The sequence below is a fragment of the Hemiscyllium ocellatum genome, chromosome 11 (assembly GCF_020745735.1).
Source record: "Hemiscyllium ocellatum isolate sHemOce1 chromosome 11, sHemOce1.pat.X.cur, whole genome shotgun sequence".
NCBI classification, from domain to species: domain Eukaryota; kingdom Metazoa; phylum Chordata; class Chondrichthyes; order Orectolobiformes; family Hemiscylliidae; genus Hemiscyllium; species Hemiscyllium ocellatum.
This window is the reverse complement of record NC_083411.1, coordinates 48,088,171-48,112,773: the sequence shown is the minus strand read 5'-3', so window position 1 is coordinate 48,112,773 and position 24,603 is coordinate 48,088,171.

Sequence of the window (24,603 nt, the reverse complement as noted above, 5' to 3'; positions counted from 1 at the left end):
GCCATCTTAGTTACTGAGTAAGTATTTTCATTTTGCATTATGACCCAAATAGTGGGGATCTATAGCAAAAGTTCACTCTTCCAGCCGCAGTCAGAACAGTGCATTAAAAGTGTAATTGCATCATATTAAACAATAGCTGACATTTAGCAAGCTACAATACAGTTTAGACCAAATATGTATACTTTTGACCTATATCCAGTAAGGAAAATGGTTAACCATGATTAATTGTATTTAATCAAAGGAAGAACTCTATAAAGTATCCAAAAGAGTTGGAAGCCTAAGAATTGGAGACATTTTGGAATTCAGCAAATGGTGAACGAGGAAAATATTAAGAATGGGAGAATAGAACATGACAGTGCATTAGTGAGGTACATAAAGTTGGACTGTAAAGCTTCTCTAGGTATGTAAATTTTTTTTAAAAGCAATATCAAAAGGGTGCCCATTACAAGAAAAGCCAGGAGAAATTTAAAAAGGGGGCAAGGATACAGCAGCAAAGCTAAACCAATACTTTCTATCTATCACCATAGAAGAAATTAAAAATATCCCAGAAAAAGTTAAGAATCTATGGACTAATACAAATTAGAAACTCAGTTTCAAAAATGTCAATACTGGCAAACATGTCAATACTGGTCCACAGTTAATGTTTTTATTTGAATGTAAGTGTGAGTTATGAGGAAAGTGCAAAGATGCTTTTTGGTTTTGGAGAGGCTTTTTGAGTGGGCAAAGAATTGTCAGATAGAATAAGGTGTGGAGAAGTGTGATGTTATGTACTTTCATTGGAAAAATAGAAATAGAGTATTCCTTTAATGGTAAAAAATTGGGAAGTGTTGAACTTCAAAGAATTGGTTTCCTTTGTTCATCAGACACTGAAATGTAACATGTAGAGACTGCAAGCAATTAAGAGACTTTTATTACAAGAGGATTTTAGTAAAGGAGGAAAGGGGTCTTTACTGTAATGGTATAGAATCTTGGTGAAACTCACCTTGAGGATTGCGCATAGTTTTCACCTCCTTACCTACCTAAAGATAAACTTGCTGTAGAGGGAGTGCAAAACAGGTTCACCAAACTAATTTCCATGAGTGTCCTACAATCAAAGATTAAAGGGTCTTTATTCTCTGGAATTCCTCTCTGTTTTTCTTCTTTGAGGAGAATGAGTAGTGACCTCAATCAAACACAGACCTTTTGAGAATCCAATTCATTAAATGTAGGAAGGATGTTTCCCATGTGGATAGAGGAGTCTCAAACCAAGGGATACAGTTTCAGAAAAATTGGCAAACCAGTTATGTCGAAATGAGAAAGAATCTTCCAGGCCCAAACACACCTTCCAGGTAAAACAGCACTTGCACATCTCACAATCTAGGCTATTGCATTCGCTGCTCACAAAACTGTTCCCTCAATATGGAGGAGACCAAGTGTAGACTGGGCGAAAGCTTTGCAGAACATCTACATTCTCCCTGCAAAAGTGACCTTGAGCTTCCAGTTACATGCCACTTTAACCCACCACCTTATTCCTTGGCCAACTCCGATTTCTCTTCAGAGACCCACTGAGCTTTTCCAGCAATTTCTGTATTTGTACCCTCAGTTATCTATTGTCTAAGATGTTCCATGCAGATTAACTCTCCACCCATCAGTAAGGCCTGAGACATCATATCAATTATTTCAAGGATGAACTTTTTCACTCTCTCTCTCTGGTGGTGTACAGTGCAGCCAGAAAAGTTGTCAGAACTTGAAATGAGTCTCTGCATCTACACTGACTGAGCAGAGCCTGGAAAGGCCTGGACCCTCTCATGGGGCCCTTTCACTACTGTCCCTCTGACCAATAATCCCCTTGATCATTTGTGATGTGTGATTCATTAGGCCATAAGCTAACACCTTCCCTTATTGGTCTCACTGAGCTGTGTGTATCTGAGGTGGTGGATGGTGCGTATGAGCCCTGTGCTGGTTGATGGAGCCCAGTGTTCGCCAGCTCTGGTTATTGGCTTGTACAGAGAGGACAAGAATCAATTCTCTCATAACTCACAAGTCACTTTATTAATGTTGTTCGTCAATACATGTGTGTAGCTAAAACATTTGTTGGCATAGAACATACTTGTACACTCACTAGAGTCTTCTGACACTCTCTGAGTAGTCAGAAAATATAAAAGCTAATACCCAAGCAGTATAGCTCCTGATGACGACAAGGTCTGACGCCTCACACTCTCAATGTTGGCACCGGTGGTCTTGACGTAGGGTTTACTTCTGTGATGGTCAATCTCTGGAGTTTTGACTGGCTCCATATCCAACAGTCATCTTCTTATTCCTTTCCTTTCTAAATGTCTGTCTGTGCACCATTGGCTCAGGCTCATTTGCTTATCATATGCCTTTACCTTATTGGCTCTGACCCACCGACTTGGGCAGCTTGTCCAAATAAGGGTTTTGCATTACTTCATCTTCCTTTGGCATTACTTCATCTTTCCAGAGAACTTAGCATAAACCAGTTTCAACTTCACACCAGTACCTGGACTCAGGCCATTTTAGTTCACAAGCCGCTTCTTCCTGCATGCCAATAATTTTGCATTCAGTATTTTTCTGCAATGTGTCGGCAGCTTGTATCCCTCTCTCTCTTTTCCTGCAGCCACTGGCTAACATCTCTCCCCTTTTTATCCAAAGATACTTATTTTAGGATCATTGTCTGTCTCTTTCTGCGAACCTCTCCTGGGATGGTCAGTATCCTCCCATTGAATAAGTTGCATGTTATATCGTTATAGTAAAATAGAGAAAAGAACATGTAAAGAATACTTAAGAAAAGTATAATAATATAAAGCAAACATGCAATAACGAATATGAAGAAATAATGCATATATGACTTAACTCAGTGTTTTCATAATATTCCTTCTGTTTCATGACAGGCTCACCCTCAAATCTCTGCACAATTTCATTTGTCTACCTTCTAAGCTGACATACATTGGGTATGATAATTAGTAATGCACATAGAATCACAACTACAGCAACATGTGACAGAATTCTGATCCACAGATGTATTTGAACATGAGATCTCCTGTTCCAGAACCGGTCTTATAATCTGGGTTCCCGCAACAACTCCTTTGCTGTATCAGGAAGAGTTCTAATTATTTTAGTGTGTGGGGTCCAGTGATGGATTATCTCTTATGCATGTCTGCTTTCAGGCCCCGTCTTACCCCCTCCAATTGTTTTGATACAAATGGGCCCTTGGGATCATTTACTGCTGTCAATTGACACTTGTGTTTTCCTCCCTGCTATATGAAGTTGTCTCCTAACATGGTGATAGTTTTTACCCCTTTCACAGGCAATATTTCTTCCCTGTAGCAAAAGTGTCCATCTGGCGATTCAGTTTCAGCTAACCGAACCATCTTGAATCCTTCTGTCTAATAGTAGCTGTACCGAGGTATGCTCCATCAATAATTGTAAGTGGGTTCAGCTGTACTATGCAGGTAAAATGTTGCACTGCCCAGAAACAGCTAATACGTGTTTTTTACATGCTGTGTATCCTGCTCTACTGGTGACACCGTGTGTGATGTGTATGCTACTGATCTTAATTTCCTGTGCGTCTTCTGTAACAGAACTGTCGCGAGGGTGGTGGCTGTGGTGGCTACTTTGGTTAAAACTCACAACACCAGGTTATAGTCCAATAGGTTTAATTGGAAGCGCTAGCTTTCGGAGCACTGCTCCTTCAGCAGCTGGTTATGGAGTATAAGATTGTAAGACACAGAATTTATAGCAAACGTTTACAGTGTGATGTAATTGAAGTTATATATTAAAAAAGACCTGGATGGTATATTAAGTCTCTTATCTGTGAGAATGACCACATTGGTTTCAGTTCTTTTATACGAAAATTGCAAAACATTTTTAAAAAATTTATATTCTCAAGTGAACTTTAACAATTGGTGTCTGTCAGCCCAGATAATATATTGAAGGTGCGTGTTCCCCTGTGTGATACTGTCAGTGCCACAATGTTTAGACTGATACTAATCTAAAAAATGAATTTATGGAATCAAGCAGTTTTTAAGTGAAGGAAAATGTATATCTGCAAAAACAAATTCACCCCACAAACTTATAGGTGTGTGTGTAGTGCAATGGGGTTACCTGCAGTGTGCCATGAACCCAAGGTCCCAGTTGTGGCCATCCCAATGGGTACTGAATTTGAATATCAGCCTCATTGCACTTTACACACACACACACACACACACACACACACACACACACACACACACACACACACACACACACACACACACACCCTTTCACAGTTACACCCATGTATACACTCTCACACAGACACTCACAACCACAACCACCATCACCATCACTACCCTCCGCCCCCAACCCCACCCTCCCTCCACACATATAAAAGTTTGTGGGGTGAATTTGTACCTGCAGACATACATTTTCCTTCACTCAAAAACTGCATGAATCCATATTAGATCCGATAACTTCATTTGTTTAGATTAAAATCAGTCTAAACATTGTGGCACAGATAGTATCACACAGGGGAACTCACACCTTCGATATATTATCTTGGCTGACAGGCACCAATTGTTAAAGTTCACTTGAGAATGTACATTTTTAAAAAATGTTTTGCGATTTACATATGAAAGAACTGAAACCAAAGGGGTCACTCTAACAGATGAGAGACTTAACCAACAATCCAGGTCTTTTTCGATATATAATTTCAGTTACATAACATTGTCAACTTTTTGCCATAAATTCTGTATCATACAATCTTATATACCATGACCACCTGATGAAGGAGCAGCGCTCCTAAAGCTAGTGCTACCAATTAAACCTGTTGAACTATAACCTGGCATTGTGTGATTTTTAACAGTTGGATTTGGGGTTTTCAGAACGGGCGCGGCAGCTAGTGCTTGCTTTAGAGCTGCAATGTCTTGTTCCATTTGCACACCACATTCTTTTTTAATAACTCCATCAGTGGGGCTACCTTATTGGTCAATGTGGTCCCTTTAATGCCCCGCTAAGCTTGGGAAGGATCTCAACCTTTGACATCCCACAGAACAGGGAATCTGCCAATTGCCTCTACCTTTCATTTGTCCATTTCTTGTTTTCTCAGTGACAGAATCATTCCCAGATAAGTAATGTCCTGCTTCATATCTGCGCTCTCTTAGGGTTCACTTTCAGACCCAACTCATGCCACAATTGCAGTAATTCACTTAACAGCTGATAACGTTCCTTTTTAGTTTCAGTTTGAAAAAGCAAGTCGTCTACATACTGCACCAGACATTAAGGTTTCGAGAATTCTTTTAACCCTTCACTTAGACATTATGGACGGGGAGTTAGGAAATCACTGAAGCAGGGCAGTCCAAGTATATTGCTGGCCTTGGAAAGTAAATGTGGGTTTATATCGGCATTCATTCTCCAGTGAGTTGACCAAAACACATTACTTATGTCCAAAACTGTGACCCATTGCGCATCCTCACTTTGCTTGACTACGATCTCTGGGTTAGTTGCTATGGTGGGGGCTGTAGACAGGGTGGCCTTGTTCAATGTCCAGTTATCTACCGCTATTTGCCAGCTACTGTCTGGTTTCGTAACTGGTCGAATAGGTGAGTTGATAGTGGAAGCTACTGGTCTCCGTATCCCTTGTTGCAGAAAACTATTACCTTCCTGACCTCTTCTTCTGCCTGTTTTGGAAAACCATACTGCTTCGGTGATTGTTGTCTGGATCCTGTATAAACACACTCTTGGCCAGTCATGTTTATGTTGTGGTTCTATTTGCCGAGCTGGGAATTTGTGTTGCAGACGTTTCGTTCCCTGTCTAGCTGACATCCTCAGTGCTTAGGAGCCTCCTGTGAAGTGCTTCTGTGATCTTTCCTCCGACATTTGTAGTGGTTTCAATCTGCCGTTTCCGGTTATCAGTTCCAGCTGCAGTGGTCGGTATATTGGGTCCAGGTTGATGTGCTTGTTGATTGAATCTGTGGATGAGTGCCATGCCTTTAGGAATTCCCTGGCTGTTCTCTGTTTGGCTTGAACTATAATAGCAGTGTTGTCCCAGTCAAATTCATGTTGCTTGTCATCTGCGCGCGTGGCTACTAAGAATAGCTGGTCATGTTGTTTCGTGGCTAGTTGGTGTTCATGGATGCGGATCGTTAGCTGTCTTCCTGTTTGTCCTATGTAGTGTTTTGTGCAGTCCTTGCATCGTAGAGTGGCTGTTGGTTTGTGTGCTGTTATGAGTCTTAGTGGTCGCAGTAGTCTGGCTGTCAGTTCGGAAATGTTCTTGATGGTAGTGTGGTTAGTCCTTTAGGTTGCTGCATGTCCTCATTCTGTTGTCTTTCCCTCAGGCATCTGTTGATGAATTTGCGCGGGTATCTGTTTTTGCCGAATACATTGTATAGGTGTTCTTCTTCCTCTTTTTGCAGTTCTGGTGTACTGCAGTGTGTTGTGGCCCTTTTGAATAGTGTCTTGATGCAACATCTTTGTGTGTGTTGGGGTGGTTGCTTTCATAGTTCAGGACTTGGTCTGTGTGTGTGGCTTTCCTGTATACTTTGTGGTGAATTCTCCGTTTAGTGTTCTCTGTACCATCACATCTACGAATGGGAGTTAGTTGTCCTTTTCTTCCTCTCTCGTGAATCAGATTCCTGTGAGTGTGGCGTTGATGATCCGGTGTGTTTTCTCTATTTCTGTGTTTTTAATGATTACAAAGGTGTCATCCACATATCTGACCCAGAGTTTGGGTTAATTTGCGGTTTGTTCTAATCTTTGCATTACAGCTTCTGCTATGAGTCTAGAGATGGGTGAGCCCATGGGTGTGCCATTGATTTGTTCATATATTTGGTTGTTGAATGTAAAGTGTGTTGTGAGGCACAGGTCCAGTAGTTTGAGTATACCATCTTTGTCGATAGGTTCAATGTCCTGTTGTCTGTTCTGTATGGTAGGCTACTTGGTAGTGTGGATGAGCAGAGGGATCTTGGTGTCCATGTACACAGATCTCTGTTGCCACCCAGGTAAATAGTGCTGTGAGGAAGGCATATGGTGTACTGGGCTTTATTGGCAGAGGAATTGAGTTCCGGAGTCCTGAGGTCATGTTGCAGTTGTATAAGACTCTGGTGCGGCCTATCTGGAGTATTGTGTGCAGTTTTGGTCGCCATACTATAGGAAGGATGTGGAAGCTTTAGAACGAGTGCAGAGGAGGTTTACCAGGATGTTGCCTGGAATGGTAGGAAAATCTTATGAGGAAAGGCTGAGGCACTTGGGGCTGTTCTCATTGGAGAAGAGAAGGTTTAGGGGAGATCTGATAGAAGTGTATAAGATGATTAGGGGTTTAGATAGGGTAGATACTAAGAACCTTTTACCGCTAATGGAGTCAGGTGTTACTAGGGGACATAGCTTTAAATTAAGGGGTGGTAGGTATAGGACAGATGTTAGGGGTAGATTCTTCACACAGCGGGTTGTGAGTTCATGGAATGCCCTGCCCGTATCAGTGGTGAACTCTCCTTCTTTATGGTCATTTAAGCGGGCATTGGATAGGCATTTGGAAGTTATTGGGCTAGTATAGGTTAGGTAGGATTCGGTCGGCGCAACATCGAGGGCCGAAGGGCCTGTACTGCGCTGTATCCTTCTATGTTCTATGTTCTATGTATGTTCAGCAGGTTGGCTATTGTTTCTCTGGCTAGAGTTTTGTCGATAGAGGTGAACAGTGCCGTTACATCGGATGAGACCATGGTTTCTTCCTTGTCTATGTGTACTATTATTATAGGACAAGCCAAACAGAGAACAGCCAGGGAATTCCTACAGGCTTGGCACTCATCCACAGATTCAATCAATAAGCACATCGACCTGGACCCAATATACCAACCACTGCAAAGGACAGCTGGAACTAACAACCGGAAGCGCCAGACTCAAACCACTACAAATGCCGGAGGAAAGAAGCACTTTACAGGAGGCTCCCAAGCACTGAGGATGTCACCCAGACAGGGGACAAAATGTCTGCAACAAAGAACGGTAGGTCAGGCAGCATCCAAGGAGCAGGAGAATCGACGTTTCGGGCATGAGCCATTCCTGAAGAAGGGCTCATGCCCGAAACATCGATTCTCCTGCTCCTTGGCTGCTGCGCTTTTCCAGCGACACATTGTCAGCTCTGATCTACAGTCCTCACTTTCTCCTTCAGGGGAAGAACAGCCACATAAAAGTGATTATATAGGCCAGAATTGATTAACAATTAGCAAACTGTTAATTGCAGGATAATTAGCAAGCTGGGCACCTTGCTTCAGTCACGTAATGTCTGGACAGTGTCAGTTAGTAAATGATAAGCAGGCGTTAGTAGACAAATAGGTCATTGCAAAGAGAAGAATAGCTCCATCCAAAGAGAAGAATTTATCAGGTATCAGTACAGTTGCAAGGCCAACTGCCTTAGCCGGGCATGAGAAAACACAGACTTTGAGCAAGCAAGCACTAAGATGAAATTTAAAATGGTTTCCAGGCTTTTAATATGTGACAAAATAGCTGCAATGAATCTAACAATTCTCCCACATTCAGACTGTGCACAAATTGAATTCATGCTGTGGCCATCTATTTGCATTGCAAACCATCCAGCCAGCCAGCTGAGCTAACAAGATCCTTCAGTGTGGGGCTGGAACAGCACAGCAGGTCGGGCAGCATCAGAGGAGCTGGAGAATCGACGTTTTGGGCAAAAGCCCTTCATCAGGAATCTGCCCAAAGCTTCAATTCAGGTTTGGGCTTTTGTCCAAAATGTTGATTCTCCTGGTCCTCAGATGCTCCCTGACTTGCTGTGCTTTCCCAGCACCACACTCTTGACTCTAATCTCCAGCATCTGCACTCCTCACTTTCTACTAACAACGTCCTTTACCTACTGTAGGTCCGATTATCACCTCGCTGCTTCAATCAAATTTCATTTACTCATTGTCCTTATCAGTTTTTCCCCCTTTCCTGCCATACTATCAACCATTCCTTTGTCTAACTTTCTTTCTCTCCCTTTGGGCTTGGTTAGCTCATTTCCGTCATCAGCTTTCGTACAGTTTCTTCCTAGGTACTATCAGTTCTGAAGAGAGGTCACTGGACTCAAAACATTAACTCTGCTTTCTCTCCATGTATGCTGCCAAGACCTGCTGAGTTTCTCCAACAATTTCTGTTTTTAAATCAGCCATTTCCTCTCTTTTCCCCAGGCTGCCACCAGTGAACGTGTGCGTGAAGGTGACGAGAATGTGGAGCGAGGTAACTGGTCCTCGAAGATTGACTACTTGCTCTCAGTGATCGGTTCTGCTGTGGGTTTGGGCAATGTATGGAGATTCCCGTACCTGGCCTACAGAAATGGAGGAGGTATTGTCATGAAATCCAAAATACAGGGGAGAAAAAAAGCACAAAGACAACAAGTAAATGGTGTAAAAAAAATCACATTCAAAGAACCAGAGAGCATTTTTAACCTGCGGTCACCAACGGTTATGCCATCCGCCCTTACTCCACACTAGCACTGTGATCAAGTTTCAAATATAAAAACAGTATGTGTGCAATTTAACAAAAACATACAATCATAAACAGGCACTACAAAAATAACTGACCTTTTTGACAAGATGGAAGTTGCTGCTGACTTCAAGACATGCAAATAGTGACTGGTAGATTACTTTACTGTCTCAGGTGGTGTCACTTGTGATTTCCTTTGGAGAGCACACAGGAGAACTGAGGACAGCATTTCAGAAAGGGCTTCAATTTCAAACATTTTTGCTCCACTGAACCTTTTGTAGTAACTCTAACTTATTTGTGCTCAACAGCATTTCAGTAAATTTGAGAGGGTAGCTGAGATCCTGCATTGAAAGTATTGTTGCCAATCGAAATGATATGATTAGATTAGATTCACTACAGTGTGGAAACAGACCTGCTAAAGAGCAACTCACCCAGACCCATTTCCCTACGTTCACCCCTGACTAATGCACCTAACATTATGGGCAATTTAGCAAGGCCAATTCACCTAACCTGCACGTCTTTAGACTATGGGAGGAAACCGGAGCGCCCGGAGGGCACCCATGCAGACACTGGGAGAATGTGCAAACTCCACACAGACAGTTGCCCGAAGTGGGAATTGAAACCAGGTCCCTGGCGCAGTGCTAACCACTGTGCCACCCATATAGTGTATGCACTTAACATCGCTATTCAACTAATGATCGTCCATACTACTACTGCTCATGTCAAATTATGCATCTCACAAAGAATCAGAGAATCCCTCCAATGCAAATAGAGGCCATTCGGCCCATCATCTCTGCATTGTTTATCCCTGTATCCCTGCGTTTCCCGTGGCCTATCCACATGGTCTGGACATCCCTGAAGACTAGGGACAATTCAGCATGGCCAGTCGACCTGAACTGCAGACCTGGAGAAAGTGAGGACTGCAGATGCTGGAGACCAGAGCTGAAAATGTGTTGCTGGAAAAGCGCAGCAGGTCAGACAGCATCTAAACTGCAGACCTTCAGACTGTGGGAGGAAACCAGAGCACCCAGCGGGAACTCCTGCAGACGTGGGGAGAAGCTGTAACCTCCCCACAGTGTGAACAGCCCGGATGTTGCCGCTCTCTAAACTGGGAATCCCGGTGTGAATAGTTGATAGGCAGAAGGATTCCAGCCGCTATCTCTGTAACTTTCCAATGGGGGTAGGGCAGTAAAGGCCAGATTTAACTGTGGGAGAGCCGTCACTGGAAGTAATTGATGGACAGGATCGGGGTAGTTTATATAATGAGGAGGATGTTGATTGAGGGAGTGTATTCCCACCGGTATTTACAGATGCACTCCAACAACACAAGCCGCACCACGTGACCGTCGTTCGTTGGGTCTCGCGCACTCCAATTCGAACTCCTGGCCGTTGGCCACCAGCTGCTGCGGAGCGCGAACGCACGTCAGAACTACACCTCCCATGAGGCATCGCGGGCAGTCCCTCTAATACCAAACGTTGGACTGCACTGCGCAAGTGCAGGGATGGCTAACGGCACTATGGCTAATGTAGTCTTGCGAGGAGAGTCAAAAAGCTAACTGCAGCACTGAAAGGCGCAGGAAAATGGTGTTTTTGATGTTATGAACAAAAGGGAATAAGAATGAAGGGAAAAGATAGTGAAAGTGCCTAGAGGCGGAGGTTGCTAACCGTTGTGAAGTAGCGATTGTACACATTGCTCAGAGCAAAGTCAAGATACAGGCTTGTGGGCAAATGGAAGGAAACTGGAGAGGGCAAACAGGGCAGCGCTTATATAGTTAATGGTAGGGCCCTGCAGAGTGCTGCTGAGCAGAGACCGAGGGATGCAGCTTCACAGTTCCTTCAGAGTCGCAGGTAGACAGGATTGTGAAGGAGGCGTTTGGTACACTTACCCTCATTGGTCAGTACATTGAGTATAGGAGTTAGGATGTACTTTGTGACTCTCCAAAACATTGGCCTGGCCACTTAGGGTCGTCTAGTTAACATTGTTGATCTTCAGGATAAACTCGTCTGGACAGTGGTGAGACCACTTATGTAATATTGTACTGAAACCAATTCTGGTCACTCTTCTATAGAAAAGGCATTGTTAAACTTGAGAGGACACAGAAATGTTGCTGGGATTGGAGGGCTTGATCCATTGGGAGAAGCTGAATAGACTGGACAAAGTTAAAAATCACAAAACTAGGTTATAGTCCAACAGGTTTATTTGGAAGTACTAGCTTTCAAAGCGCTGCTTCTTCATCAGGTGAGTGTGAAGGAGGACAATTTTTAAAAACATTCTTCTTTGGAAATAGAACCAGTTTTACTCAAGATTGGGATACAGACAGACTCAAACCCTCACACCTATAAGGTGGTAAAAACAATGACTGCAGATATTGGAAACTAGATTTTGGATCAGTGGTGCTGGAAGAGCACAGCAGTTCAGGCAGCATCCAAAGTGCAGCGAAATCAAGGCATTCTCTGAGCTGAGATGTCACCTGTTGTGATAAAACCTTAAGTTATCTGGAGAATGTGACTGAAAAGAAGTTCTGGGATTTACATATTAAAGAACCGAAACCAGCAAACCCATTCAAAAAGATGAAAAACTTAACAATCTAGGTGTGTTCAACATATCATTGTGTCACTATAATTTTTTGCTATACATTCTGTGTCATAGGTCCTGATTCATAACCACCTGATGAAGAAGCAGCGCTTTGAAAGCTAGTGCTTCCAAATACCTGTTGGACTATAACCTGGTGTTGTATGACTTTTAACTTTGTCTGCCCCAGTCCAATACTGGCTCCTCCAAATCATGAATAGGCTGGGCATTTTTCCCTAGATTATTGGAGTTGCGGGGTGACCTTAGGGTGGTTTATAAAATCATGAGGGGCATGGATAGGGTGAATAGCCAAGGTGCAGATGTCCAAAACTAGAGGGCAAAGGTTTAAAGGGAGTGGGGAAAGAATTAACAGGGAATCCAGGGGCAATGTTTTCATGCAGAGGAAGGTGCTTTTATGGAACAAGCTGCCAGAGGAAGTTGTGAAGGCTGATACAATTACAAAACTGGAAAGGCAACTTTTATATCAGATACATGAGGAGGAAGGTTTGGAGGGATATGGGCCAGACGTTAATGGGACTAGGTCAGATTGGGATGTCTGGTTGGCATAGACGAGTTGGACTGCAGTGTCTATATCTGTGCTGTATGACTCAATGATTCTATTCTAACCACCAGGTCGTTGTACCGCTCCAGTCTGAAATCAGGTCCTCAAATCATGTAGGCGTTTGAAGATACCATGCATGGCCATCTGTAGTTTCCTGCTGTGAGAGTCAGCACATTGCACCAGTCAAGCTTCAGTCATGAGGGCAGGAATGTAACATTGGGCTGGGTGGCAATATCTGAAAGACAGTAAAGGCTTGCACACAAGGGTGAAGAGTTCAGTGGTGTAAAGCTGGCTTGTGAAGATTTTTGGTGGTTTTTATTTATTGATTAATTTTGGTGCAGGGATTTCCTGGTAGAAGAGTTTGAAATGAGTGTGATGCTGGTGAATGATTGGTGTGTGTTTAGGGTGGGGAAGTCTGTGTTCATTGAAGGATAGCCTCACAATCTCATCGTACCCATGTCGATGGGGTCAATGTCACCTTGTCCCTATCTCCTCTTTCCAGTTTCTGACCCTTCCTCTTTCCAAGACAGGAAATGGTGCACAGAGGTAACTTTGCAGCTCTCCAATGGCCAGGACGAAATGGAGAATGTGGTGCATCACCCCAAACTTGGAGAATCTCTCTGACACTCCTGGAAAGATTGCCCTCCTTACAGGAAGCCTTATGGTGTCACACTGTTTTGCTACGTTCATGATTCTTTTCCCTGGTCCACAAGCATGACAGAAACAGCTCTCCTGAGGAAAATGGAATCAACGTCAGTAGCATCATTCGACTGCACTGATTGTATTTTCATTCCAAGCTTCAATCCTATAAAGAGGCCCTTTCCAACCTCCTGGCCATTGGAATCATGCATGTTCCTCCTGACAGTCATCCTGAGGCTGCCAAGTACAATTATCAAAGCTAAATAAAAGCAAAATAACGCACATGCTCGGTGCGTAAAACAAATAGAGAATGCTGGAGAAATCAGCAGGTGTGGCTGACCTAAGGTTTTAGGAGCAACACTGTTGTATAGGTCCCTGAATGTTGATTGTACACAGGATCTAAATACAAAAAAGACGCAATCTACAATCTGCAGCCACACTCTTCTGTCAACAACATTTCATTCCAGTATTAATACAAAATGAACTATTAGTTATGAAACCTGGTGACATTAATATTCAAGCAATTTATTTGACTTTCCCTTTTCTATATTTTGCAGGTGCTTTCCTTATTCCCTACATTCTGATGCTGGCAGTCACTGGGATGCCAATGTTTTTCCTGGAAACTTCCTTTGGGCAGTTTGCCAGCCTTGGACCGGATGCAGTGTGGAAAGCTGTGCCCATGTTACAGATTAGTGTTCTGAGCAGTCTTGATTTGGCAACAGTTTAAATGAGCAATTGTGTTTTATACCCATGAATACAGTCACTATATTTACTTCACCAGATATTGGTGTTAGATCGCCTTGCAGAGATGTTGTTCACAATTAAAACAGTGGAATATCCCCTTTCACTGTTTCAAATTCACTTTCTGAAACGGTGGTAGAGGCAGGAACCACTACAGCATTTAAAAACAGTCTAGATGATCACTTGAAACACCAAAGGATACAAGGCTAAGTGCTGGGAAATGGGATTAGAGTAGATCAGTTCTTGATAACTGGTACAGAAACAATAGGTTGAAGAGCATCTTCCTATGCTGTAACACTGTATGACTTGATGTCATTAATTGAGGTAGACAGAGTGGAGATGCTGGAGAGATCCGTTTGTTGACTTCTGAATTTGACAGAACCTATTTGTAAACATGATGTTGTAGGTGATTCTGCTGGGATCTGCAAGAACCTCTGAAACTTGAGTGAGTGAATTAGTGAAGACCTTTTCCAGTATAATTATCTTAAGGAGATGTTAATGGAACAGGGGAGTCTCCTTGTTATCCAAACTGGTGAAAGACCTTTGTTACTCCACGTTCATAATGTAAGCATGTTTGTGTACTATTTTCAAACAGATAGCTTTGCAATGAGATTTAAGTAAAACAACAGTTTCCTGTAATAATCTCGTGTCCCTTGATTTATAGGCATAAATCAGTTTCAGCTTTGGGCAAGCTCAACTATTGAGTTTTCATTGTCATTTCTGAATATTCACTGCCCCTATTTTTGATTGATTGATGAAATTCCAAAAAATTACAGTCCAAAATGACTTTATTGTAATATAGGAAACCTTCCTCCTGCGTTGACCATGTCAATCCCTGCAAGACTTTTGTATGATGGCATTAGATCACCTATCATTCTTCTAAACTCCATCTGCAAATTTGGAAATATGATGTTGAACCCTGACTGAAGAGTCATAATGAACTCAAAATGTTAACTCTTTCTTTCTGCACGGATGCTACCAGGCCTGCTGAGTTTCTCGAGTGTTCTGTTTGTTTCTTTAAGATTCCCAGCCTCTGCAGTATTTTGTTTTTCTTCAAATCATTCCTACAGATTATAAATAGCTGGAGCCTAAACACTGACCCCTTTGGAACCACACTAATTGAAGCTTACTAAACTAAAATTGAATCAGTTGTTCTTATACTCTTTCATGTCCATTAATCAGTTCTCAATCCATGCTAATATATTCCTCCCCCAACTCCCATGTGCTCTAATTTTTTTCACTCCAGTGTGGAACCTTTTTGAAAACATTCTGAAAACCTAAACCGACAACATCTATCGGTTCTTATTTAATATATTATTTAGATCCTTAAACTCTCCCAGGTTTGTCAAAGATGATTTTCCTTTCCTAAATCCATGTAGACTCTTCCAAATCCAATCATATTTTCTAAGTGGGCTGGAATTGTGTCTGCTTCTAATGGATTTACGTTTGCTTTTGCTGTTCTATTCCTTTTTACATGTATATAAAAACATTTACACTCTGCTTTTGTTTCTCACTCGTTTAGTTTCATAGTCCATTTTATCAATGCTTTCCTTGGTTCTCCTTTACTAAAATGCTCTGAATCTTTTATTTACTTGCTTTTTGACACTTTACAGGTGTCTTCCTTTGATCCATTATGATCTTAGATTTGTTTTGTTACCCGCAGTTGGAACACTATACTTGGGAGGTTTCTGTGCTTTAAAAGAATGTATTTTCATTGCTAATTACAGAGAGTGAAATTAGCTGGTATGCCTCCCACCTCATCCAGGCCGAATCAGCAGTGAGCTCAGAATCCAAAGCGAGCCTTAAAGCACTACAGGTGGGCACTTATGAAACATCATGAAGAACATCCCACCCAGTGATGATACCAGACAACTTGATTGTTATAAGAAAGGAATCACGCTCCTGCCTACACCAACTGTTTGATGGTGTGCGCAGTGTAATACTGTGGTCAACTGAGTCTTTAACAAATCATTTGACCATTAATTATTTGTGTATGATGAGAGAGTTACTGACTTTAACACCCACCAATGCTCCATGCTTTGGGAATGAGGTCAGGGAGTGTACAGGAATGTTGTGGATTAGCCTACAGTTCCATATAATATCTATCCCCACCAAAAACATATGCTGTTGTGACCTGTGGTATTCCATCATCTTTGTTTGTCTTTCAGTGTTAACCATTAAATGTCTACTGTCGTACCTTTCATTTTGGGTCGTAATCCACCCATAGCTAATCTTTATCTTCACCGTTTATTAAATCCCTTTGTTTATATTTAATATAATCATTTTTGATTGAACTACATCACTTTCAAACTCAATGTAAGATGCTATCATTTACTCTATCTTATAAATAAGCCAGTTTATTGCACACAAAAAAGGACAAGAAACAGCAATTATAGTCCGTTGTACAAGAACTAATTGAAATGGTCTTTTCCAACTGTAAAAAATAAAGAGTCAACCTTTTTATGAGTTATCATTAAATTCTTCATTCCAGATTTGTATTGAATTCAAATTTTGCCATCTGTTATGACAGGAATCGAACCCTGGTTCCCAGAGCATTATCTTGGTCTCTGGATTAACAGTTCAGCAATAATACCACCAGGCCGTTTCCTCCCCTTATAAATTATCTGTAAGGTGCTTAGAGATGTCTTACGTTTATGCAAAAGACTATAAGTGGATATCTTTCTTATTTTCATTCACAGTGAAAGGTAAGATCCTCGATGTTCTCGCCTTGCTGTTAAGACATGCTGCCTCATTGAGTAGTTTGCTGTTTACATAGGATTCGGAGCAGCTCCTTTGCCTTTGGTATGACACTGGGACAGGCCAGTAAAATCTCAGACTATTGGCTTTATTAGTAAATTATTTCTTAGATCAACATCCATTTCAATCCCTTCTAAAATACATAACTGATGACAGCATATCTGGAATCCTGAAAATCTCAGCCTATATTGTTCAGGATTTTTGTTGCAAATGCAATGAAAATGTGACATTTGAAGTTGAATGACTCAAGAATTTTACATTTCAATAATTTAGAAACATATCTATCCAAATTAAGGTTCTTGGAATTAAAGTACAGCTTATACTCATCCATCACGTGCGCACATAATCCTCTGGAAATACAAACAACAACAGAAATTGCAATGCCAACTGGCAACTAGATAAGATTGATTTTGTCTACCAGCTAATTCTGTGAGGAGGAATGGTGTGCCCTTATTCAAGAAGGGCTGTAAAGAAAAGCTTGGGTACGATAGATCAGTAAGCCTAACATGTATGGTAGGTAAGTTGCTTGAGAAGATTCTACGGGGTAAGGTGTACATGAGTTTGGAAAAACGGTTTGTTTAGGAGTAGTCAGCATGGTTTTGTGAATGAGAGACTATGCCTCAAAAATTTGTTAGCAACCTTTGGTGAAGTGACCAGGAAGGTGGTTGAGGGTGGGGCGGTAGACATAGTCAAAATGGATTTCAGTATGGCCTTTGATAAGATTCCACATGGTAGGCTGCTCTGAAAGGCTAGATCGCATGTAATCCAGTTGGAGCTGGCACATTGGATCCACAATTGGCTTGATGGTAGAAAGCAGTGGGTAATAACGGAAAGCTGCTTGTTGGACTGCAACAAGTGGAATGCTTCAGAGGTTGGTGCTTGGCCCATTACTGTTTGTTATCTATATGAATGATTTGGATGAGAATGTTCAAAGCGTGATTAGTAACTTTGCTGACGACGCTAAAATAGGTGGTATAATGGAGAGTGAGGAAGGTTATCATAAATTGCAACAGGACCTTGATCAGCTGGGAGTGGTCCAAGAAATGGCAAGTGGAACTTAATATAGATAAGCGTGAGGTCTTGCATTTTGGAAAATCAAATCAAGGTAGGAGTTTCATGGTGAATGGTAAGGCTGTAAGGAGTGAGTGGAACAGAAGGATCTTAGAGTTCAGGGATTCCCAGTTTACTGAAAGTGGAGTCACAGGTAGATAGGGCAGTGAAGAAGGCTTTTGGCACACTGGCCTTCATCAGTCTGGCCAATGAGTATAGAAATTGGGGAGTTATGTTGCAGTTAAACAGGACATTCGTGATGCCGCGCTTGAAGTATTGTGTTCAGTTTTGGTCACTTTGTTATTGGAAATATGTTATTAAACTGGAAAGAGTGCAGTAGAAATTTACATGGATGTTGCTTGGACTCAATGGTCTGAGTTATAGGGAGAGCTTGGACAAGCTAGGACCTTTTTTCTTTAGAGTGTAGGAGACTGAGGGAGGATCTTATAGAGGTGTATAAGATGATAAGAGGCATAGGTAGGGTGAATGCTCTGTCTTTTCACAGAATTGGGGAATTGAGGACCAAAGGGCATCAGTTTAAGGTTAGAGGAAAAGAATAAAAGGGAATAAAACTGAAGGGCAACCTTTTTCATAAGGAGAGTGGTATGCATATGGAATGAGCTGCCAGTGGAAGTGGGTATATTAACAACATTTAAAAGCCATTTGGACAAATAGATGGATAGGAAAGAATTAGAAGGATATGGGCCAAGTGCAGGGAAATGGGATTAGGACAGATGGCCTTTTTGCAATTTTTGAGAAAGTTGGTAGCTCAGGTTTGGTTCAGGTTGTAAGTTTGCTCGCTGCGTTGGTACATTTGTTCTCAGACATTTTGCTAGGTAACATAATCAGTGAGCCTCTGTTGAAGCGCTGGTGTTCTGTCCTACTTTCTCTTTACGAATCTCAGTCTGTCATGATCGGTGATATCTTCTGGTTCTTTTTCTAAGTCCAAATGGGGTCCAGATCGATGTATTTGCTGATGGAGTTTCGGTTTGAATGCCAGGCTTCTAGGAATTCCCATGGGTGTCTTTGTTTAGCCTGTCCCAGGATGGATGTATTGTCCCAGTCGAACTAGTGTCCCATTTCATCTGTGTGTAAGGATACCAGTGATAGTTGGTTATGTCTTTTGGTGGCTACTTGGTGCTCGTGTATCCTGTTGGCAATTTTCCTGCCCATCTATCCAATGTAATGTTTGTTGCAGTTCTTCCAGGGTATTTTGTAGAGTGACATTTTGGTCAGAATGGGGCAGTTTGGGCCAAAGGGCCTGCTGCCGTGCTGTAGGACTCTATGGTTCAATGTCTCTTAATTTATTTCAAAACAGTTTCAAAACTAATCTCATGCTTCTTATTTAATTTTAAGGTTTGGGCATAAATACCATTGTATTTACAGCATTTGACAACATTTCATATACCTGTGTCCTCGCCTACAGTCTGTACTACCTGTTTGCATCCTTCCAATCACCATTGCCGTGAGTAGAGTGCTTCAGTTGGTGGGGAGTGGATGAAACATGCAGCAGGACTCCCAAAGGGACAGTGCTCAATTCTGTTGGGACTGATTGCTCATTCTGTCAATCTGAATGAGTGAGAGAAATGGACAATCGTTTTGCATAGAACATCTTGCATAGATGTCAGTAGCAAGAATATTATTGAGTCATTGGATTTCCAAGGATAATCAACGATACCTTTTTTTTTGAATATAGGGTAAGCATTCATGAAAATAATAATTTCTATTGCCGGGAATTTAGTACACTTTGGGCCATAAATATACATTATATCAGAACAGACAATTGTAAATTGTCTGAATTCTGACTTAAATTTCAACTTTTTCATTAACTTCAGTGTGTTAAAATTGCTGACTAATAATGTTCTGACAGCAGGGAATTGTACTGCACAATTTGTCTGTGCCCAGTTAAGGTGAGATGCAAACATCTTGCTGCCTGCTCATCAATATGGTTGCCAGGATCACATCGGGTTTATGACGCAGGAACAGACCATGTGCCAATTGAAATTCTGCAATTCAGCAGGGGAGAGTGAGAGTTGCAGAAGCAATGTGTAAATGTCAGGTGGTCTCATATTTGTTCCCCTCATATAAAGCTGGTATTTTTTGCTCTTGAATACAAGGCATTCTGCTGTCCTTCTGACAGACACTGCTCTGTGATGGCACTGTACAACTATGATGGTCATGGGCAATACATGATTGGCTAGCCACACCCAGTTGAAATCAAAAAGTATGGGGTTGGAAAAGCACAGCGGGTCAGGCAGCATCAGTGGGACAGGAGAGCCAATGTTTTGGGCAGAAGCCCTTCTTTCAAAATGGGGTTTATGCCCGAAATGTCAACTCTCGTATTCATCAGATGCTGCCTGACCTGTTGTACTTTTCCAGCAGTATGCTTTTGGTCTCTGACTCTCTGGCATCTGCATTCCTCACTTTCTTCTACGTCTTGTTGGGCTAGTTGAAGAAGGGTCAGTGGAAGAACAAAGGTTCTGCATACACCATTTAACAATTAATTCCTAAAACGTTTTCTAATCTAGGCAGCAAAACCCCAAGATACCAGCAGAGTCAACTCTTACCAGAATTGGCTGCTAACACAAAAAGTTATTTCTTGCCTTCAGAGCAGCTGCATTCTATCCCTCTCTGTCTCTCACTCTCATTCTTGCTCTCTCACTTTCTCTCCATAGTCATAGAGACGTACAGCAAAGAAACAGGCCCTTTGGTCCAACTTGTCCATGCCGACCAGATATCCCAACCCAATCTACTCCCACCTGCCAACACCCAGCCAATATCTCTCCAAACCCTTCCTAATCATATGCCCATCCAGATGCCTTTTAAATATTGCAATTCTACTAGCTCCCACTACTTCCTCTGGCAGCTCATTCCATACATTTACCACCATCTGCATAGAAAAGTTGCCCCTTAAGTCTCTTTTATATTTTTCCCCTCTCACCCTAAACCTGTGCCCTCTAGTTCTGGACTCTCCAACCCCAGGAAAAAGACTTTGTCTGTTTATCCTACCCCTCAGCCTATGACGCTCCTGGGAAAACAGCCCCAGCCTATTCAACCCCTCCCTATTGCTCAAATCTCCAACCTTGGCATCATCCTTGTAAATCTTTTGTGCACATTTTCAAGTTCCACAACATCCTTCCAATAGGAAGGAGACCAGAATTGCACGCAATATTCTAAAATTTGCCTAAAAATGTCCTGTAAGCTGCAACGTGACTTCTCAACTCCTGTACTCAATAGTCTGACCAATTTGATTTTCAGTCAGTTTTGGGTTTGGTTTGTTGTTCATGATGTCCTAATTTCTGAGCAGAGCCATAGTCTTCCCACCATTCTCCTCTCAGGAACATTTTAGTTTCATTTTAAATGAGGGAAGGTTTGTAAAACATAACTGTGACTCCTGTAAATTGGATCTACTCCATCATCTGTAAGTGTGTTACTGTTATGATAGAATCCAGCATTTTGCCCACTAGGCTAACCGGTCTATGCTTCCTTCTTTTTTTCTGAAACGGCGGGACTATGTTCATTACTTTCAAAATCTTTGTCAAATCCCAATTTCACCTCTCTCTGCATCAAATGGGCATATTTTTCTTTCGTCTAATTGTTTCAGATTCATATACCCACAGAAACATTTAAAATCTGCTTTCATGTCTCTTTTGTTAGCCAATTCTGATTTTCATTTTTCTTTTCTTGTCCTTTATTGAAGTCTTCAATACCCCAAACCTCAGCTCACTACACTAGGGCGATATTCTTAGATTTTAACTTGCATTGAATGTTGTCTTTACGTCTCTTTGTCACCACAGTTGGACTACATTTTGTGTGCAGTGTTTTTGCCTTAAAGGAATGTACATTAAATTATATTTATCATAGATTGTCTTCAAATTCTACTTCTGCTTACCTACTACCTCAACTTTTAATTGAGTTTCCCAGTCTATCATAGTTGACCTGTCTGCTATTTAGATACAAGGCCCGAGATTTGACTGATTGTGAAAGCATTTCAATGTTAAACTATTTCATATTACTGTCAGTCAGTCTTCCCTAGAGACTCCTTCTCTACAGGGGTGTTAAATGTATGGGGTGTTAATTAGTCCTTTCTCATACAGAATGCTTGATCCAAAATTGCCACCTCATTGATTCGTGAACACACTGATCTAGGAGATCAATTGCGAACTTTCTCTGTACTTGTCCTGCAAGCTGTCACTGCTATTAATGTTTGCCCAGTCTATATGAAGAGTAAATTTGTCAATGATCAGTGATTACCCAAATTACATGGAGCACAAGTCTCCTGACATTCACTCTGCCCTACTCTGCAGCTACTGTTGGGGGCTGTGTAATAACGTACGCAAGTGCTTTCTCCCCCTTGATTTTACTGAGATCCACCCAAACTGATTCTAATTCTTGATTTCCTGAGGTTAGGTTCTTTCACTCTACTGTCATTATCCCAAAGTTTTGTTGTTCCTTTGGTATTGCTACCATTTCAAGTTAGAGTTGCAAAGTCATAACAGTTTGGAAATGGACCCTTTGGTCCAACTAGTCCATGCCGACCATATTCCCTAACTAAACTAGTCCCACTTGCCTGTGTCTGGCCCACATCCCTCCAATTATTTCCTATTCAAGTATTTATCCAAATGTCTTGCAAATGTTGTAATTGTATCTGCATCCATCACTTCCTCTGGCAGTTCATTCCACATACGAACCACTCTCTGTATGAAAAAGTTGCCCCTCATGTCATTTTTGAATCTTTCTCCTCTCATCTTTTAAAAATATACCCTTAAGTTTTGAACACGCCCACACTAGGGAAGAGACTATTGCTATTCACCTTATCCATGTCCCTCATGACTTTATAAACCTCAATAAGGTAATCTCTCATCCTCCTACTTTGCACACAAAAGTCCCAGTCCACCCAGTGTTTCTTTATAACTGAATCCCTCCATTCCTGGCAACATCCTGTTCTATCTTTTCTGAACTAATGATATCAGCAATACTATTTATTGTTAGATCATATATAATTTTAATTGGAACTCATAAATCATCTAGTTTGTCTCAAGTGCATTTGAATTGGTGCTTTTATCAAACACTTCTTCCTACTTCTTTCTGACACCACTTTCATCACTAATGCCCTTTCTTTTCCAATCTTTTCCAAATGCAAACATTTCAGTTTCATCCAAAACACTGCTGCATCTCATTGTCTTGGCATTTCCTTTCTTTCCTTTGTATGTTCTGAAACTCCTAATCTGTCCTGCTGCTGCCACCGTCCAACACAATTTGTGTTTGGTTCATGTTCTATCCCACAAATCAGAACGTAGAAAAGAAAAGAAGTTTACCAAATAGGGAGAATAAACAGATGAAAATTGGGAAAACTGTAGTTGCAGTTTATGGGATCATGTGATACTGATGAGGTTTATGCACACATTGTGTGTGCTCAGAGGACTGATTATTTTTCTCTAGTATCATTATCCCAGAGTTTTGTTCTTACTATGGTATTGATGCAATTATGAGTAATAGAGTCATACAGCATGAAAGCAGATCCTTTGGTCCAACAGTCCATGCCAACTGTGTTCCCAAACTAACATGCTTCTGCTTGCCTACTTTTGGTCTAAATCCCTCCAAACCTTTCCTATTCATGTACTTATCCAAATGTCTTTTAAATGTTGTAAATGTACCTGCATCCACCACTTCCTGTGGCATTTCATTCCACATCTCTGTGGTTGTCCCTTATTTCATTTTTAAATCTTACTCCTCACATTCAAACGATGCCCCCTAGTTTTGAACTCACCCACCCTAGGAAAAATACCCATCCTGATAAATGATATTGGTAACAATATTTGTTATTAGGTCATATATAAATTTGATTTATACTCATTGATCTAATTTATGCTAAGCACTTTTTGCAATTGAATTTGTGCTTCTAGCAAGCACCTCTTCCTTGCGCCACATTATTCACTAATGCCCTTTCATTTCCTGTTTTTCCTAAATGCACACATTTCATTTTCATCCAAAACACTGCTCTCTGTCAATGCCGTGCATTTCTGTTGCTGCTTTTGATTTTTCTGAAAACTTCTACTTTCAAGTCTGTCCGTCCGCTCTCATTGCCCAATCATTGTGTGTCTGTTTGAAATTCTGTCTCCAAACCAGAAAGTAGTAGAAACAAGGTTTACTAAATAGGAGGAAGAAACAGAAGGAAATTGGCAAAACTGCAGTTGCTATTTATGGGATGATATGATGCTGAGAGGTTTGTGCACCCTGATCGTGTGCACTCAGAGGTTCATTCAATAATCACTCTTTCTGTTTAAGTTCTTCACTGAGCCTTCATTGGAAATATGTTGAAGTCCTGTAGTATACTCTTGTCCATGTTCTTGCCAGTTCTGAAATCTTGTGTGATAAATCAACAGTTATTGAAGTCACGCTTAATAATTGAATGCAATATTATCAGTGACAAGCAGTTCAAAATCCGTGAAATTGACCATTGCAAACAGAGTGATTTGCCTGAGCTGGGCTCTGTGTGAGTGCAGCGTACAGACTATAACTCTGTGTTCTGATCCATCTGTAATGTTGCCATGCAAAGGGATTAAACTGATTCAGACAGAGTGGAACAATGACCTTAATTATATCAACAGAATTTGAAATATAAGAATTTGAGCAAAAAACTGGAAATAAAATGTTGACTTCATTGAACGTGACCAGGAAACTCTTGAATTGTTGACTGTACCTCATTGGCAGACTGGTCTGTAATAAATTGTTTTATCTTAGCAAATGCGGTTGTCCATTAACTACCATCTAAAGAGGCCTAATGACCTGCACAACTAAGATTAGCAGTTAATGCCTGCCCTCCTAATAATCT